The sequence below is a fragment of the Lagopus muta genome, chromosome 10 (assembly GCF_023343835.1).
Source record: "Lagopus muta isolate bLagMut1 chromosome 10, bLagMut1 primary, whole genome shotgun sequence".
NCBI classification, from domain to species: domain Eukaryota; kingdom Metazoa; phylum Chordata; class Aves; order Galliformes; family Phasianidae; genus Lagopus; species Lagopus muta.
In genome coordinates, this window is record NC_064442.1 from 15,987,934 (window position 1) to 16,007,876 (window position 19,943).

Sequence of the window (19,943 nt, forward strand, 5' to 3'; positions counted from 1 at the left end):
TAATAGGAACGTTCATTCAAAAACTCCGACTTGTTTAAAAGCTTATGTTACAGACCCGTGTCTTAGAGCCAACTCTGAGCCTGTTAAGTTTCAAGCCGGCTCAAAGTTTGAAAGCACGGCACGGTACTTCAGGGCATCGGGAGGTCTGTGTGGTTGAGAGCCCATTAGCTATGGAAAATGTCCGTGTGATTAAATACAAATGCACAACAGGTCTGGCAGATTGCTCTTGCTTAAGTAAAACAACGTTTATTTTCAGTTGTATGGCCATGTGTATGTTCTAAGTACGAGTGGAAGCTTCAGTGTTAGGCAGGAATACCTTACAAATGGCAGGATGTGGAAAGCTTTCGCGTTTGAGGTAATGGTCAGAGGCTCTGCAATCAGTTCAGCTGTTAGCTAGGTTAGCAGTGAATGAAGCTGTCCAAACTACTTCCCCTCTAGCCTTCAATGTATGAAATCTTTGAGGCAGTGCCTTGAGATTGAAGGTTACCACAGAGCTGGGAAAAGGCTTCTTTCCTCTGAGAAGTGCATTTCATGTGAACTTCACGACAGCTTCTTTAACTGCTGACTGCTGAAGGGCTGAATTTTTCTCCCAGCTTATCTGCTGGTAGCAAAATCACTGAGCCGAAGTAAGATAAAAGCACTTGTTTCTGGTTGTCATTGGAGCCTCTGGGTTACTGTGACAAAGTTGGTCAGTATTTAAGTTCTGAATCTTTGTGTAAAACTTGATGAAGAACATGGCAATTTTTAATGGGATACCCATACATTTTATCATCCAAATAGTGGCTCTTTCCCTGGAGTACTTCTGCATAATTGTCCTGTGTGTTCGGAGTGTAACATCTGTTGCGTGATATCATGTAATGGAATGTGGTACGGCTTAATTTAAGTTGATTTGAAATGTTGCCATTGGACTGTAGTAGTGCCTCAGAGGGTGAGAGGTTTTTTGGAGTGCGCAATGGATGCATAGTTGTTCAGCAGTAGAAGATACTGGGAAAGACGAATTTGCATTTGGACTGCAAAGAATTAAGTACTTTAACTCTGAGCTTGGTTTGCTATGCAGTTTTACTTAGACTTCTTTCATCATATGCCAACGCGTTTAATCACCAAATTCTGCTTAGATTAGAAAAGGCATTTGCAGTTAAAAATATAACTGAATAGCATAAAACAGCACTGCAGTCTATTTGATTCTTTTTTTATCTTTATTCTTGGAGAGAGAGATGTGGGCTTGAGAGATGGATCTGGCTGTGGCATCCTGAGATCTCTGTAGTCTTCCTGATAGCTTAGTTTTTGCTGTGGAAACTTTTTCTTGTTTGATATGGTTTCTGCAAAAAGTCGACTCAGCATAGCAAGGATGATCTGAAGCATTAGTGTTTGGACTGTGTTAATCTATATGCTTACCTATCCAATATGTATCTATAAAATCTGTGCAAATGCAAGATCTGGGCAGCTTCCAAAAATGCTAGATCTTAATTAGTCATCACAGCTCAACAGTAGTACAGGCAGCCACCTCTGTCCCTTACTGTGGCATTTCAGTGTCAGATAGCTGCTGTGATAGCAGTATTGCATGTTGGTGATAAAGTGCAGGCAGCGCCATTTGCTGCAGCGTAGCGTGGAAGCATAGAATGTCCTGAGTTGGACAGGACCCACGCTGGAGCATCGTTCCAATCCGCTGTGTTAGCATTAAGGTACCAAAGCTGCTGTTGGGAGCAGTTCTCAGCTCCTCGTCTCTCCCAGCCTTGGGGTTTTGAAATTGCCAGCTATGTGGATGTCCTGATGTGTTTAAATAAAGGTCATTTCTTGTGAAGAAGTTCTTATCCAGATGCTGCATTTGCACTGGAATATAATTAGCAAAGGGAGAGATGTGTGAGAGCTCTGTGTTCAGCTTTCAAAAGTTCTTTTTTTTTCCTCTGCTCATGAATCCTGTCAAGATTTGGCAAGTCTGTTTATACATGTTTTTGCAGACAATAGAGAGCTGATGCAAATTGAGAACAGCAAACAGAACAGTTGTGTGTTGTTGGAAATGGAGGGAGGCGGTCCCAGTGTGCAGAGCTTTGCATGTTAGGTTTTGTTTCTGAGTTACAGTATGTTAGTTGGAACAAATGTTACTGCTGTATGGCTGGACATGGCTTCAGATAGCCCTGTGTCTGTACTTGAAGGGGAATGCAGGGTTTTGCTTCTGGGATTTTCTTTTTGACCACACACAGTGATAAGAATGTGAAGTAAATTGAAGAACTCGAAGTGGCAGGGAAATGCAAATGAGATAGAAGAGGGTTTTTTTTTTGTTTGTTTGTTTTTCCTTTGGACTAACCCAGTTCCTGAGTACAAAGCTATGCGAAGCACAGTATCTCAGCCATTGCAACTCTGTGCACAAGGTTGTTATGGGTATGAACATCATGTTGTTTTTAAGCTTTTTTTATTGCTGCCATTAAGTAATGTATTCCTTTCTCAGGAAAAAAAAAAAAAAAAAGAATTGGGGAAAGAAAAAAAAGAGAAAAAATCTGGGTGTGTTGAAAGGAGCCCAAGCCATTGGCAGCTCACGACCTGCAAGGCCCAGGCCAGCCCACATGGTGCTGAAGTCCTGGGTCTGATCAAGAGTTAGAGAATTGTATCCTTCCATCTCTGTGTGTAATAAGCAGATGCCTTTTGAGTGAGGCTTGGGAATGAGGTGGTGGCCATGAGCCTGTGGTTACGCTTGGTGCCAAACTTGTCACTGTGAACACTGAACGTTCTAGATTGCTGTCCCTGCTAATGCTGCTGAAAACCCGTTTCATGGCTGTGTCAGAGCCGTTTCCCCGGCTGTGCTGTGTGCACACATGCTTATCTTGGAATTGAGTTTGAATTAGCTTGCATACTTGAAGCAATTGTGATAACATTTTGATGTTTTCCACTTCCAGCTGCAAGCTGGGATTCCATCCCCAGAGATCCACCCCCTCGATTCTCAAAGCTCCAGTGCTTCTTTGTTTGTTTGTTTTTAGCCAGAAAACACCCTGACTGACTTTACAGGCTGAGGGTGATCGTACAATAATATGGTGCCTTAAAATATCTGTACAGTACTATAATGTTGGCTTCTTACTTAGAGTCCCTTTTCTTGGCAGCAACCAGTTGAATTTGTGCCAGGGTGGGTCAGCCTGGCACTTGGAACTGCCTCGCTGGCATTCTCAGTGGGTAGCTCAGCTTTCTGCGTTTGGGCAGCAGGAAGCGATGGGAGCTGAAGGGAATGGCAAATGGACCATGTGTCTTTCTATTTGGCAGCTTTTGCAAGATTGAGATTTTATTTCCATTGAGAAGTGACATTTAACACAGGAAGAAGCCGTGAGGGTCCCACTTTTCTAAACACAGCAAATAACAGTTGAGATGATAAAGAATCAATGGTATTACATGGGCCATTTAGTTTTTCAAGGTGAATAACAATTTACGTTTTTAACAGCTGAGAGATAGGTGCTTGTTACTGGAGGGTATTCCTGCTGAGTGATGTGAGAGCCTATTACGTAATGGGGTTGTCCTCAGTGTAGGAAGGCCTTCTGTGCTGCACAGTGCTTCCCTCAGTGCATGCTTGTATGTCGACAGATTTCTTGCCTTTTCTGGGAGCTGGTATCTGTAAGATGGCGAATCTCCCTTCGTTTCAGGTGGAATCTAGCTGTTGGCAGAGGTGGAAAAGCTGTGTTTTTTTTCTGGAGGGTTTGAATGTACATGAAATACGTAAGCATGAAACAGTTTGGAAGACTTACTGGTGCTAAAAATCAGGCTTGAATGTGTACCAGTGAATACCTTAATTGTCCTTAAGGGCACCGGTGGCACCTACCTCTGACTGTCCAATTAAAATAAGCCAAATACTGCCTAAGGGGAAACAGCGAGGTGGTAATTGGCAGAGGGAAAGAGGAGAATGAATTGATGGCCCCGGTTGAAGAAAAGACCTGTAGTAATCTCATGGGAAGAATGGCAAGAGGAATGCGATCCTGGTATGGAATGGAAGCAATAATCTAGACAGGGTAAACACATTGAAATAATAGGAAATAATGTAAATTCATGAACAAGGTTGTAAATGAATTTATAAATAAATGAGATCAGGAATCAGAAGTTGGATGCTGCAGTTCCTGGTAGCCTGCAAGTTCTGCAATTCCTTGCGATTTTCCTATTTTTTATTACCGAATTATCTTGTATTAAATTAAGTTCACAGTGTAAAGACTCATCTCCCATTAGCAGGAGGTATCTGAGCTATCTGAGGAAGGGATCAAGTGGTCACCGCTGCTGCACAGCAGGAATGCGGGGGCAGAGCAGAAGGAACCAGTGGCAAACCTCCTAAGTTAGGATATCTCTGAAGGCAGTGTTACAGAGAGGGAGAGAGAAATGCCCAGCTTCGTTCTAAAAAGGCAAAGGCTGTGGAAAATGAGATCACTTTGTTTTGGTGTTTATAGTACACCTGGGAAATGTTACGTGCGTTTGCTGGGGATCGACAGACCCTAAAGGAGAACCCAAGGTCTTCTATGTACCCACCCTCTGGAAAATTGTAGACTTGAACAAGTAATAAGTAAAGTTTTGTTGTTTGCAGTTGGAAGTAATTGTCCAAGTCAGTGTAACTGGAAATGAATTATGTGTTCAGGGAGATCCTAACCAGATCTAAAAGCAGCTGAAGGGGACCAGAGAAGCGTAACTGAAGAGAAGACTGAAACCTGTGAAGAAAGTGGTAAACTAAATTTTGCATGTGATATTGGACGGGCCAGACTACAAATTTAGTACTGCAAACCCAGGTATTAAGAGGAGAGGAGGAGAATTGCGGAGTCTAATGGTCCTTATCTGAGGCCATTGCATGAAGAGGATATGGTCATGTATGGGATCGGTTCAGATGGATTAACACGTGCTGTGTTGGTGAGTGATGTTTTGTCCTTAGAGAGACCTGTTTACCATTCTTAGTTGTCTGTTATCTTGTCTTTCTTGGCTCTATGAGGCATTTACTTCTATCACTGCTGACAGCCTGGTAATGACATGCCAGAGTCCATCTGCATGGATCTAGTTTCTGGGTTTCACTGTCTTGCAGCTAGGTAAGGTCTCTTGCTGATTCTTAATGTCTTCACTTTAGTCTGTAATTTTGGGGGCCTCCTCCTTGCTCTGCATGCTCTACACCTGAACAATGAAGCCCTGTTTTTATTTTTGTCTTACTTATTGTGTGAACCAGATCTGTGTGTTATGTGACCGGTTTCCTCACCTGGGAACTGGAGAGCTACCGGTGAGGCCGTGAGTGGTGGTGGTGTTTGTATTCAACTGCAGGTGATCAAAGCAGGGCAGGGATTTGAAGTCTGTTTGCTCAGGTGTTGAATTGATGCGTTCAGTGTCCTTGAACAACTGTATGTTAGAAAAAAGTTGTCAGTTTTGCCATGAATGTAGCAGTTAATGTGTGTGGATTTTGAAGGAAAACTGAAATCTTCCCTAGTCTCTGTACATGAAATGCATAATAGCACTTCTTGGGGCCAGAGTGGAGCTGGGTTGGGCGAGATGACAGCTACAGAGGGCCCTAAACCACTGGTGCATTTCCCTGGTTAGAATTCCTTGTCTTTGCTGACCTCACATTCCTGTATTTAAAAGGTAGTGTTTGGTAATGTGACCTCTGTGTGTTGTGACAACATTCTAAGTTTAATGAGCACCCCTTTGTGAAGTGTGGCCTCGGGTCACACCAGGTAAACTTGTAGAAATAAGCATTCTTAAGTGATTGTAGTCTTTTGTTTGTTTGTTTTCTTTTGTTTGGGACTTCTAAGAAGCCACAGCAATTCTTATTCAGTTTGTTTAGCAGGCACTACAGTGTAGTTTTCATCCTGAAGCTACAGAACTTCCCTTAAAGATAAATTTCAAGTACCTGCTAAACGTCTGCTATCAGGCTCCAATACTGTCGTGGTACCCACCCAAAAAGTGTATCTCCGTGTACAGCTCTGTTCTGTAGCTGTTATGTGGGTCGTCAGGAATGGAATGCAACTTCAGCCCCTGAAGAGGATGCAGAAACAAGGTGGGATCGTAGATAACGGGCCTTCAGTAAAAAGGGAAGGCTAAATAGGTGGTTTCTTTTTCAGTTGTTTACAAGGAACTTCTTAAAACCAAAGGCAAAATGTAGAATGAGCACAGAAATTACATGGACAAAAGGAAAAATGAGAAGTAGGTTTTTTACCTGTAGTTACAGCTTTGTAAAGACTGAAGAGTTACAGTAGAGAGATGCAGACTGATCTTTTCTTGACTAAACTCTTAAAAATTCTTGCTCAAGGAGTACCTCATTATTTAAAATAGCGTTGCTACCTGTGAAGTGGTCTTTGTACTAGCATGGCAAGGCACAGTAAGCACCCATCTCTACATAGAAGCAGACCTCAAGAAGCTCTGACTATAAGGTTACCAACATTTATTTCTGTGTGGTTTACAGTTAGGTTTTTTTTCTTTTGGAGTGAATTTCCTTTGTAAGAAGTGTCTCCAATTTAGCTTATCTTGCCTTTATTTGTGATTTTTATCTTTGAGACCTAACTCCTTTTGGGACAGGAATAAATAGCAGGAAGCAGCAATGGGTGCCGCTTTGCATGGCAATGGAGGTGCTGGGGACAAGCTGAGCAACTGAGGCTTTATCTTCTGTGCCTCTAGCAATGAGTAGAGGCCTTGTGCTTGAGGGGGATTTGCTGCTGGAGACTTTAGAGATTCATTTTTAAGGTATCTCCAAGTGACTTAGAACTGTAGATGCACGTGTGCACACATAGGACAGCTGCTGAAGTTTGTGTTATGATACAGAACTTTGCAAAGTAACTTTATAGAAAGTTTATGAAAACTTAAAAAAACGGTTGAATAGCGAGGCTATGGTATTGATTTGAATGCTCCAGTGTGGCCATTACAAGTCAGTGGCAAGAGGGCTATTATTTGTGCATAAGCTGCTAAAGTGTTCACAAGTGAATTGTGTTCTGGCACTGTTTTTTTGCAGTAAACCTTTACACAGAATTATCACATCCTGTATCAGTGAATTACTGGCATCAATTGTTTCTGCGTTCTCATTCTCTCCCTGTGGGAAAAGTAGGGTTGGTAGTTTAAGGCCGAGTTATCCCCACATGACACTGCATTCTCTTCTTATAGCCTGTAGTCCATATGTGGGCTCTGGGACTGTTTTGGGGATCAAAGCTGGGGTAGCCACGTGGGCAGCACAGTAGGGTCCTTCAGCACAGTTAAGGTTGAGACTCTTCAGGGAGCAGTTATTTTCCTTGCATTGGATATGTAGTGTTGGCTGAGTGATGACTGTTCTTCCCTTCTCAGGAGCATCATAGATATGTGTTTGTTCTGTCAAAAGTGAAGGCAGAGACTTTGGTGGTTGACAGAGAAGTAATTATGTAATTATGCCATAGCAAATTAGTTTCTAAGCCCAAATATCAGGTATGGATCTGAAATATTGACTCTGAAGGCAGATATTGACCTGTACCTTGAGTTTGAAGCTTTATTAAGCTTGTATGTCCCTAACCCTTTATGTATTCACTGAACATAATGACAAGTCTGAATTGCTGTGTTCTGATGACATGAGAAGCCTGGAGAGCAGATTTTGCCCATCAGCATTAATTTTAAAACTCTCCTTAATCTGCAGAAGTATGCCTTTTCTCAGGAAACCTAATAGTGCATAAAGAGCCCAGCAGTTTCTGGATTGCCCTATCAGGATTTATTGATGGTAGGTGTTACTTTAAGCATATTCAACAAATGGCAAGCCTAATCTTACTGTAGTAGGGAATCTGTTTCCTTTACAGATGGCACTCAGAATCCAGTGCTGTTCAGGGCATCACTGAATAGCAAATAATAAAATCATAATTCAAATGTAGCAGCATATTTTCATGAATTTACTGTTTAGCAAGCTAAACAAACAGCATAGGTGAACACGACTATTGTATTAAACACTGGTGTTATATGTGAAGTATGTGAAGTGTTTCCTATTATTGGCTTGGGTTTGGAATGTACTGGCATAATAATCTGAAAACCATTATTTCAAAAACGTATTTTGCTGAAATGCTTTCTGATGACAAATTTTGGTTATTTTTGATAGGGAAGTGCAGCTTTTGACCTTCATAAGTGAGTTACTATTGCTAACAGTGAATATTAAAAATCCACCTTGATCATACTGAGCTACGTTACACACCTGATGATATTTTGTCTTGATAGCCAGCAGTTCAGGAGAGGTCAGAAGTGTATTCAGGCCATTTTACCTGGGAATACATCTTTTTTTTTTTTTTAATATATATTAATAGGGATAAAACTGATCTCATCTTGCAGTGACATGTAACTACAAGTTTCTTTCAGCTTCCTGAGCATTAATGTCACTTTGACTCAATAACCTAAATGAGGTTTTTAGCTTCTGGCTTGCTCTCCACTTGTGCCTCATTTAGGATTTTGTATGTTGCTAATTCAGTTTAAACTTAGTTAAGAAGAACTGCTAAGTGTGTGCTTCTGAGTTTCTTGCTTCTCTTCAGTGGTAAAAAGGAGGAAAATACAAGATTTTGTTGGTTGATTGTCAGTTATTCTTTGTTACTACTTAGCACAACATTCAAAAAGAAATTTCTTGGATTTTGGCATTTAACTTTGTCCTTAAATACCTGCATCTGTTATTTGTGGAGTTCATGTATGCAGTGTAAATGTGTATGTATGTTTCCCCCCCATTTTTTTTTCTCTTTCTATTTCTCTGCCTTCCCAAACTGTTCAGCACTGCTGAAATGTTCAGTAGGTTCACGTTGAAGTACAGCTTGTGAAAACAAAGGGGTCATTCCTTGGGAAATGAGTGCCTGCATGCATGCCTGGTGAGCACAACTGAAGTTAGAATCCTGCTTTGGAAAGAGCTAATCCTGCTGCAGTGAAGCTAGTGGTGGTTGTGTCTCTTTAGCTAGGTGACAGTTTTAAGACTTGAGATGAAAATCATTGGGAAAACCCACAAAAATTCAGTGTCCAGTTAGCAAGCTTGGAGCACTGAGCTCCATGGAAAGCAGTTCTTTCTTTTGTGAGTTGACCACTCACAGCATGGGTACCTGCTCTTCTTTGGTTCTGCCTTAGCTGTGCTTTCTAGAGAGCATTTGTTTCAATTGCTTGGTGCTGATACTAAAAACTTGTGGCTTTGGTTGAGTATGGTTTGCGATAAATAACTCCTTCCAAATGGTGGTGAGAAATGCTTACTACCAAGCAGCACAGATTGAATAATTGTCACTGATGCAATTTTCGTCTCAGTTTATTATGTTCTGTGTAAGGGTAGGGATTTTATTTGTGGATTGACAGGTATTGAATCACGTAGAGAAGTTGCTATGAATTCTTACTGACGTTTAGGGATGAGTCTTGTTTGCTGTCTGGTGAGCAGTCCCACCTTGGCAGAGTTGAAGATGTGTTTAATCTCGTGCTCCCTTTCTGGGTTGGGCTGGAGACTCCCTTTGAAAGAATGTTCCCAACTACTGAAGCCTGCTTTCTAAAGGACACTTGAAGTCTAACAGAAGTTTCAAATAAACCCAACCAATAAAGAATGTATTCTTTCTTACCGCTGATAAGGAAACTAGAGTTAGTTTTACTACTTTACTCCTCATTTCCATGCCAGATACTTTAGAATTCATTGTGTTTGACATTAAAACAAAACACAGAACCCCAAGTACTGACTTGGTTGCTAGTGTCTTTTAGGTAGTCAGTGTCATTTGTCCTACGAAGTTTATGAATAGCTTATCAAGTTTGCTACTTGTTGCCTTGAGGCATTTTGTTTGAAATACACGTAACTTTTGTTACTTTCTCCCTCTCCAGCAGAAGCTGCTCTGAGAACTGAGTGTTAAATTGGAAATGACCTTACTTGCCTTCAGTTATAAATAGAAGTGAGAAAGAAGGGGATTCCCCTGCAACTCCCTCCCTCATTCATGGCTTTCGTGTTCAAACTCTGTCTTACAGTGCTGTGTGCCTTCCTGCCAACAAGCTGTACTCCAAAACCAGTATACTTTGAGCTGTGAGCTGGTGAAGTTACTAGCACTCCCCTGATCATGATGCTTGTATCTCTGGATTTTGCAGCGATTAAGTGTTAGTTTGTCGGACGCACTGCCACTGGAATATGAGTTCTAAGTCAGTGATTTCTGGTGCGCAGAATGAAAAGCACTAGTCCTGTATTGCAGTGTAAAATGTGTTGTACCAGGTAGGTGGGTAATACAGCAAAATCAGTAATTGCCAGTATTTTGTGCATGGAGTGATTCGGTTTTTGAAGGGAAAATGTGGTTAAGCTCGGTTTCTGGCTGAACTGAAGGGATAATGAAACAAATCTGACAAGTATTTGTTCTGTATCATTTCCCAAATTAAGGTAGTGAAGCTGTGAGAGAAATTAGAATTAGCCTGAAAAAGGTGAGCTGCAAGTAGGCTCTTGCCAGTCCTTCTCTGTCCTTTTATCTTTTCAGAGAAGATGAAATCAGATTTGTCTGATTCAGGCTCTCCATGGCTGGCACAATCAGGTCATCGTGAGCAGTGATTGCTTTTGCAGCATCTCCTTCACTTGTGCCCCACCTCTCCACACCCATCCCTTTGGTCATTATATTGTAATTCTCTCTTAGACATTTGAGATTTTGTGATTTTACAGCTTTGGGCTTTCTTATGTTTGCCTTTTAAGTCAAAATGCTGGAGCTAAAACCGCTGCAACAACTAATGATAACTCATCCTTTGGATGTGTTCACTGTTTTATCACTGGTTTCAGTGCTCATTCCTTGTCTGTGCATGCAGAACTATTCCTAGGTGATCACGGTGTCAGTGGTAATAGGCAGAATAATTTTCTCCCCCAAGGTACATTGGCAACAACTTCCTTTTCTACTCCTTCTAGGGGAAAACTCTTGATCCAAATTACTACTTTATTTCAGTTTCAGATGTTGAAAACTGCCTTCTGTCGGAGAGGTGATTCCATCTGTTTAGTAGACTTAACACTTAATTCTTTCTATGCTATCATATTAACTAGTGCATAGATCTCGTTTTCCTGATATTTTTAGAGTACCACTGATGGAATGCCATTTTTCATTATGGTTACACTGTATATTTTTTTCAGAACTGTATAACCTTTTTTTTTTGTTTGTTTTGTTTTTTGTTTGTGTGTGTGTGTTTTTCCTGTAATGCTAAAGAGAAGCAATGGACAGAGATTATGGTGCCAGATGTGAGAACATCTATTGTACCCACTGGTAAAGTTACAGAAGCGGCAATGCAGTTTATTTTGATGTGTTTGCTGTTAGTGGGCGAGGTCCCAGCATCAGGCAGTGACAGACAAGCAGTTCTAGTAATGAGTCCAGGGCTTTGGATTAGGATGATTACATGTAGTACTTCTGGTTCCTCTGCCTTCTCCCCTTCCTTTGCTGAAAATGCCCACCTGGGTGAGCTGCTCTGCTTCCCCTGATGCAGGTCACCAATGGAAGATGGAGGTGAGGTCCAGAGTCTGTTCATCTGATTTGTCATCAGATCTAAATTCTCACTTGGAATGTGAGGAAAACACAGACGAATGAGGCTGCTTTACTTTGAGTTCAGTTCTGTGGTTATGAACTTCTTTACAGAGACAGCTATTGGTCACAAACTTTGAGATGGCTGAAATATTAAACATAAGGGTTTTGGTTGAATAGCAGCCTTTGTTTTCAAAAAGGATTACAGAAGCTTGAATCACCCCCATAGCCTTCGGCACAAAGATTGATATCCAAAATTTTCCCTCAAGACTGACGTCTCCTCTGCTAACTACCGCTCCTGTTTGCATAGATGTTTCCCATTAAGCCATAACTGTTACTTTCATTTGCCACTTCCCGACAGTTATTTGCTAAATGAAACTAATCTCTCTTCTCTTCATACTTCTCCTTAGCCAATTCTTTTCTCTCCCCCATAATATTTTTTCTCTTCATCTTTGCAAGAAAGCATTCTACGTTTTAAAGTTATAAAAGAACCCCTGCACTCATATTTTGTCTGTGGAAAACAAGAAATGGTTAAGAGTCATTATCTCCCCTTTAATTAAATGTTTTTGAATATGATGCTTCTGTGAAAATTGGAACTGTTGCTTCTCCTGACCATATATTTGGGCATTTCCCTTAACAATGTCTAGCATGTAGAGCTGGTGTTAGTAACAGTGACCACTTGGAGTACTGCAGTCACATGCCTTCCATGCTTACAGAAAGCATGTCTCAGATTTGGAGTATCACCTTTTTCAGTTATACTTCTTGCAGGACAGCATTTCTTCGGGAAATTTTAGTGGGAGTCCTGAAATGGTCAGAGGAAACAAGATTACAGTCCTTAAATCTTAAGTTATAATCAGAATAAGATAGGGGGAAAAGGTACAATGCAACCTTTTATGAGTATGCATGTCTTTCTGATTCTTTGCAGTGCAATGGAAGTTGCTGGTCTCAGTGTGCATTTGAATATGTGAGCAATTATCTGACAGTCAAGTAGACTAAAAGCATCTGTTATATGCTGTTTGTATGTATGTTTGTGGTATATACGGTGCTTTTTAATGAGGAGTAGGGGTAATCCATTAAGTCTTCAGCTTTGACAAGTTAATAACAAATTTGTATTTTGTAAATGTGAAGCCACTAACAGTTGAAGACCTTTATGCTGTTGCATTCCAGTTTGCTTGCACAAATGTGTGGGGTGGGCCTTCTTTCTGTTCTTCAAACATGGAAACAAAGCCCCTATTTATTGCAGCTAAATGAAGTAGGCTGCAGTAGTTGTATCTGTGGCATTTATCAGGAGCTAAGGCTTAAATGAGAGCTGGAAGGAGGACAAAGCCTGCTATCATTCCAGAGCAGCAGTGTTCCTGGTTTTGCTGTAAGCCAGGCTGTTTCCTTGTGTTCATGAAGGTCTGTGCTGTGTAATTACCTGTGCTAAAACTGATGCTGATGAAGACCTTTGGCACTGATAGTGTCTGAGGCAAGAAGACAGGTTCATATGTTTACAGCGAACCTGCATGTACAGTGCTCCTTTAGCTATGAGAGAACAACTTGATAAGATGTGAAAAATCCAGTTTTCAGTCACACTCGAGCTACTTCAAAAATTTGAGTTATGTCAACATTGGGAACACTTGGTATCCAGTTCTTTAAGGATGGCATGGTGAATGTTTTGCTGCTGTACACTTTACATACGTTTCTTTAGCTACCAATATAGAAGGAATCTATTTTCTCTGGTTACATTTCTGCAGCTGAGAAATAGCGTACTGTCACACTGTGGAGAATTGTTGTTGGTTACGAATGTAGAAAGTGGAGGCAGCTGTCATATCCAATTTATTAAGAAAACATTTTTTTCCTTCCCACATGTGTCTTGAGGTTTTCTATAAGCATTGCAATGAGTTATCTGACATCTCTTATATAAATTATTCATGAATCCACTTTCATTACATTAAGTCTTACAGTGTAGAAGGCTTGAGCTGAAATCGGTGAAATGAGTGAATTTTGGGAGGAAGTGAGAATTATGATTTGTTTAAAGGAAGAGAGAAACTTGTGCCATTTGCCTTTTGTGGAAGCTTCCATGAATGCTCTTCATAGCTAGGAGTGTGAATGTAACACTGATTGTGTTGTGAAGCTGTGATGGTGCAGTCAGCTAGGCAGATCTGTACGAACCTTTGACAGAAAAAGCTCAATGTAATGTGCAGTACCATGCATGTGAGTTCACCTTTTCCTGTACAGTTGACAGCAGTGAAAGGAATAGCCTAACTTTGAACTTCCTTGTTGATCGTAGGCTTGAATGATGACCATATCTGATAGAGAAACACTTGGAGACATTTCTTGCTATTTCTGGAGCACATTTGCTTGAGTATTTCGTCATTAAAGGTGTAAAGGCTGGGTTAGCACTGTGGGCCTTGTGGGTACCTTGGATACAGCCAGGTGAAGTGAAGGATAGGACTGGGGCAGTGCCAACTGAGGAGAACTGAATCCCCCAGGGAATCTATTCCTCTTCATAGGAGTGCTCTGCTTCTCAAGTGTGGATAGCTGTGTCCTCCAGCATTATGAGCTTCCAGTTCTAACTGGTGAAATGAGTTACTTCTGGAGATGAAGTGTGCTTTAGACCTTCAGCTGGGTTCAGGTTACGCAGCTTCACGTTTGTAAAACTGGTATCATCCTGCTCTTCTGTGTGAGTTATTAATCCGATATGTCTGCTTCGTTTCAGAAGGAAATAGTTATTTGAGCAGAATTCAGTATACACTGTTCAGTTTCTTCTGTGATTGTTTTAAAATAAGTTGTCATATACAGTTTAGCACTTGTAGTGGTCAGTTTACTGTTGATGTGTTTCCTGATACTTATTTCTGTCTCTCCTAAAATTTGGTTGAGAGGGGATAGGTTTAAAACAAAAAATCTAGTTGGGAGCTAATACATTGTGGGGGGAGACTTGTTCTTTCTTAGCCATCCCTGTCTCTTCTTTAACATGTTTAAAATAATTAACATGTTTTTTTTTTCCCTGTATATCACTGTTGTTTGTTTTTAATGTATCGTTGTTTCATTTTTGTCTTCTCCTGACTTTCCAATGAACATAGCAAAAGATAGAGGAAAAGAAGGTAAATATGTTTTCTGCTGAAGAAAAGCTTGCTATTTCAAAGGTTAGAAAGCTTTCTTATCCATTTTGTACATTTTGGCTAGTTTCACTAAGAGAAAAACAGCCACCTCTCAAATGTCATCCGTTGCTGTGGGTAAGCCATCTTTCACTGGCTTGCTGACCTACACTGGGTGGTATGGGTGTTGTAACAGTGATGAATGTTCTTGTCACAGCTTATATGAGACGCAAAGCAAATGATTTTTCAGTAACTGTATCTAAAACCATCTAGATGGCAGACTTTGGAAGCTGTGAGGGCTGTTCTGAGAATGTCTGTGCTTTTTACCTCCATCACGTTGGAGCTGAAGGGAGCAGATGGGAGAAGAAGATGGGAAGGATGGACTTCAAGCATCCATTTTGAGTGCAGATACAACTGACTCAGCAGTCATCAGAGTTATGCAGGGCTTTCCATATTCATGGTTTTGACAGAAGTAATTTTTAAATACCATTTGGTGATTTGTTAATTGAGACACTGAGCTGTTATGTTGGCTGAGTTAACCTTTATATGCATAAGGGAAAATGGATATGAAGCAAGCTAAGAACCCTGTGTTTTAAAGGCTTTGAGTCATAGCCAAGTCAACGTGAGAAGAATGGTGCAAATGTGGAAATGTTGTGCTATTATGCACTGTAGATTGAAATTGTCTGCTCCAGAGAGAAGTGAGCAAGGTGATGTTGGATGAATTTCCAGAACTGCAGAAGGGTGGGAGAAGAAGCTGCGAGAGAAACAGAGTTAGCATTTACAGAGAGCATTTGAAATCTACCAGTCTTGAATGTTAATTGAGCCTGTAGAAGGAATAGCAGGTCTTGCATTGATTCTGCAGACCTTTCCTCTGGGAGTGTGAAAGATTGGAGTTAGCTTTATTGCTCTTGGGAGTTCCTGGTTGCTTAAAGTTATGCTGCAGAGGAAGATTGTTGTTAATGCACCTACGTCAGGGAACTTGACTTCGAAGACTTGATTCTTTGAATCTTTTTGTGAAGTTTATTCCAAATGTGCTCCTGAAGAGCACGATGATGCTTCTGAAAGGAACTTCACTGCATGGACTCAGGCTGGTCACTGGCAGGGAAGCTGGCTAAGCATTTTTAAGAACTGTTTAGATGGACTACTGTATATGCTGCTGGTATTGTTAAGGTATCAATTACAGCTTAGCCTTCTGATTTAGACAGTTTTAGAAATGATAGTTTAAATATTGATTGAATGAGATGATAGTTCTGCACTTAGTTAATTGCGGTTGGCATACTTGGTAGGATCAGCGGATACAGCTTTTACAGCTGGCATAGTGCATCAGAATTGGAAAGGCTTCATGCAACTGTAATTCCAGCCAGCTAGTGTTTCTTTTTATCTGAGGTTAGAATTTGTTTGTTTGAGGTTTGTTAGCTCAGCTGATGCTTGTTCATAGGCAGGACGCTCTATTTGACTTAACTTTCTCTCACTTGTATTGTAGAGCCAGACAGGTGTGTAATAACATGGATTGCTGCAATTGCTATGCATCTTACTGCAATTCGTTGGGGCATGCATACAGATGGACTTTTATTCTGTTGAAATTATTTTAATCAACCAGTGTCCTAATTAGGTTTTCTCAATTGAATGTCCATTAAGCTTTACTTTACATATTTCAGAGAGCCAGTTCTGTGTAAGAGGTCCTAGAATTAATTATCCCTGTTATTTTTATACGCAAGCATACATACTTCTAGCACAAGGCTTAGGTCAGTAAAAGAAACAAATTATGCAGTATTGATCACTACCAATAAGTACCCTTTCTTTTAATACAAGTAATCCACTGGAGGCTGACATGCTTTATGGGCAGCTTCATTAATGCCAGTACACTTTGAAGTGCATGTTAATAACCCTGCATTCACTGGATGACAGCTTGCCAAGTTGATCCTAAATGTCTGTGTTCATGTAATGAGGGGTGTAAAGGCTTGACTATTTTTCTTGGTATGAACTGCCCAGGTCTGTTGTTATTCTTTGAATCATGGTGAAAAAGTTGAAATGATGGCAGGAAATCTACCTAAAGTATCTCTCAAAGCTTTATGATTTCTAAGAAGTTTTCATTTAGCTCCAAACCAGGCAGTTGTGTTTTTTTTGGTGTTGGTTTTTTTTTTTTGGTATTGTGTTCTAACAATGCTGGCTGTGCTTGCTGGCCATGAGATTGCATGTGATTGTCCTAGAAAGTCTTGGAACCACACAGTCAACCCTGTTATACTGATAGAAGGGTATTGTCCAAGTCTGTAGCATACTTGTGTTCTGCATTTCAAGGATCGTTGCATCGTGTATGAAATGGCATAATTTTATAGAGTGCTAGACTTCTAGACTTGCTATTAAGATAGATATCTGTCTCTTAATCTCCAAAATGATGTCATGTAGTATGGAAATAATTACTTAGTAATTATAAAAAAACTTATGTATAGTTTTGCAGACAGAAGTTACATAGTGTATGGGAACTGCTGAGTCCCGGCCTGCCCCACTGATGGAGACCTGTGGAAAGGACCCGGTCAGCCCTGGGAGCACAGGTGAAGGCAGTGCAGCTGTGTGAGCAGGAGTGGAGCCTGGCTGCACCTCTCTTAGACCCCATTGAAGGGCTGACTGCCATTGGGGAAGGATCTCTTCCTGGAGATCCTTCCTTGGTGGAGCTTTTCCCTGTGAACCTGGAATCTCCTGGTATGGGTGAGCAATTTTCTTCCCTTCCTTTATAGCACCTTTCTATTGTGCTGATCCTTCTGTCATCACACCTTTATTGTAACACCTTTTCCATCGTATTGATCTGCCTGATTTCTACAGGTAGCCAAACACAAGGGGCTGGAAAACAGTGGAAGGTACAAAAGCCAGAATGTATTACATTAAATGAGTAATAAGAATTGGAGGTGGTGAGATTGACCCCTAAGTTACAGGAAGAGATATGGCAGGGGCATCTGGTTTTTGTTAAGGATTGCTGGGAAAGTAGGACAGCTGAAATCTACATCTTTTAGGTAACTGCTCCTGGTTGAGAGAAACTGTGCTGCTACCTGCTTCTTAGAAAGTAAGGTGGAAGGGAAGGATGCAGGGTCAGGAGGAGCTGCAGTGAAGCAGCCACCTACCTGCTGCAGTGCCTGTCTTCAGGTGTGCAGGTGATGTGCTCGCCTGTTACTGGTAAAGCTAAACAATATGCATGTAAATAGCTGAACTTTGTGTGAGTTATGCCTTCAGAAACACTTCAGAACTGCTCGTGATGGTAACTTTAAGAGGGAAACACCGATATGCCATTTTTAACTGTTTTATTTTAGACTTGTGTTTACTGACTAGTGCGAATACAGTACAGAGATTAGACTGAAGATAGGAGTGTGCTGCTGCTGAGTCTAGCTTTTCCTTTTGTGTCAGCTGCTGCTGGATGGAAACATGATCTGAATTCTCCCTCTCCAAGCTGTTTGTAGGGATGCAATCATAAAGCTGTTTTGTGTTTAGCTGGCTAACACTGGTTGTCCAAACAGCATGCTTGGACTAGCTAAGATTTTCATAATGTGAAAGAGTGAAATACATCAATTTTAGGATGTCTCAGTAAGGCATTTGCAAAGACAAATGAAAACTGTGCCTTTTCAGAAGTACAAGCTATTTGCTGTTCATCTATTCAGAAGATGCTGTGGTGAGAAGGTGCTTTGTGTAAGCTTATGCATCTCAGGAGTTTTGAATAGCTCATGGTGATAATTTTACTTGTAATGGATGTTTGCAGAGGAAGCAGGGGGAAGTGATATCAGCAGAAAACAGCTACGATTGCATACTAAGCCCTCTGTTTCCTTCATTTCAATATGAATCAAATGTTAAAATAGCCCTAAAGGAGTCAAGTTTTAATTTTTACCATTCATTTTTAACGTGTCCCCTTCCAAGTTATTCCCTTCTGTAATCATTATTTGTAACACTGGAAAACTTATGGGGTATTTCTTTTCTATCTTTTTTTCCCACCACTCTTCTTCCCAAGCTGCACTGCAGAATGTCTTATCTTGAGGTTTAATAACATAGTTCTTAAAAAAAAAATCCTGGAATTCTTAAACACTGTTATTGATAATGACAGTTTAGTGATGACAACTTAGCAGTTTTTAGCTGTTATTGGAGAAAACACGACATCTGAAAATTTTCCATTTTTGTATGCCTTTGAAATGGATGATGCTCTTTGAATAATGATCATGCCTTTGGCTTAACGTTTCGTGGCTTTTGGGTGTGTGTGCTGAATATGAAATTATACTATCTGGTAATTTCTGAATCTTTCTAAATGATTTTTTTTCCCCTCATTATTCATCTTTATGGATCCTAATGAATAAGGAAACAACATTTTCAAGTCAGTTCTGAGAAAACTAAGGAGAGGAAACAAATGTATGGTGTGTTTGGTTGTGATAAAACAGTGAGAGTGTGTTGATAATGACTTATTTGCTGTCGTATGACAAGCAAGCAATATGAGAGTTAAGAGTTGCTTTCTTAGATTGAACTTTTAATACAGTGAGAAAGTTGATCATTTCTCATAGGCTGATACTCACTTCTTTCCTATGCAAGTGATAAAGTGGAAGCCTTCTTATGCCCTTTGTCAAATGACATCTCATGTCCTTAAGGCTGGTAGTATTGGTATTACAAAGTAGCCAAGATAAATTGCAGCAAACCTCTGTTATTAATGTTAAAAGGAAGCTGTTGAAAGTGAACATCTGTCACCTGGTTATGAGGAGTCTGCAGAGTGGTTTTTCCATGCTGAATGATGTTTCTTTCAGATAATTTTCAGCGCTTCCAGGTAGAAGCTTTCATGCTGTTAGTTTCAATAAGTACGCTTACTCAAGTTGATTGATGGCACATCATGAGTTCACTGATTAAAATAAATGACTCTGCTTCTAGGTGAGATGCTTTTGCTGCTTTACATCGTCAGCCTGGTGGCAGAGGGTATAGAGCTGTGTCTTAGTGCTTGCATGAGTATAGACATGAGGAAGGATGTTTCTGTCTTAAACATCTAAATGATATGTGAGGAAATGACGCTGCTCCATGAGCTATGTGTTGATCTCTAGTTAGCTTCCCTCTAGCAGACAAATCACATGCAGTTTTCTGTTACAGCTGCAAATGTTTGATTAGTTGATGAGTCAAAGTTTTAGACTTTCTCGATGTCAACCTGTATTTTTGATTTGGAGCCATGGAACAGACAGAACTGGGGGAGAAGGAAATAAAGTAAGGTTTTAGTCTTGTATCAGGAAGGGTGCGATAGTTCCAGTAAGGATTAAAGGTAAACTAAAAGTTGGCTGTAATGTAGGTTTGCTTTGAATCCCCAGTTATTTCTGGTGTGCCTTCAGCTTTCTTAACTGAAACTGTTACTGCCCTCGTCTGTAAAGACATAAGATGAAATGGCTTTTAGTTCATCCATCTTTGTCTGTGAAGCACCTTCCTCTGCTGAGCCTTAAAACTG

At 40.5% G+C, this 19,943-nt stretch overlaps 2 protein-coding genes across 6 annotated transcripts in view; one reads left to right on the forward strand and one right to left on the reverse strand.

Annotated features, from left to right (window-relative positions):
• RPS27L (ribosomal protein S27 like) overlaps positions 1-19,943 on the reverse strand; it is a 334,929-nt gene that overhangs the window by 78,428 nt on the left and 236,558 nt on the right. The window lies entirely within an intron of this gene.
• TLN2 (talin 2) overlaps positions 1-19,943 on the forward strand; it is a 147,834-nt gene that overhangs the window by 4,091 nt on the left and 123,800 nt on the right. The gene's annotated exons all lie outside the window — the stretch shown is intronic.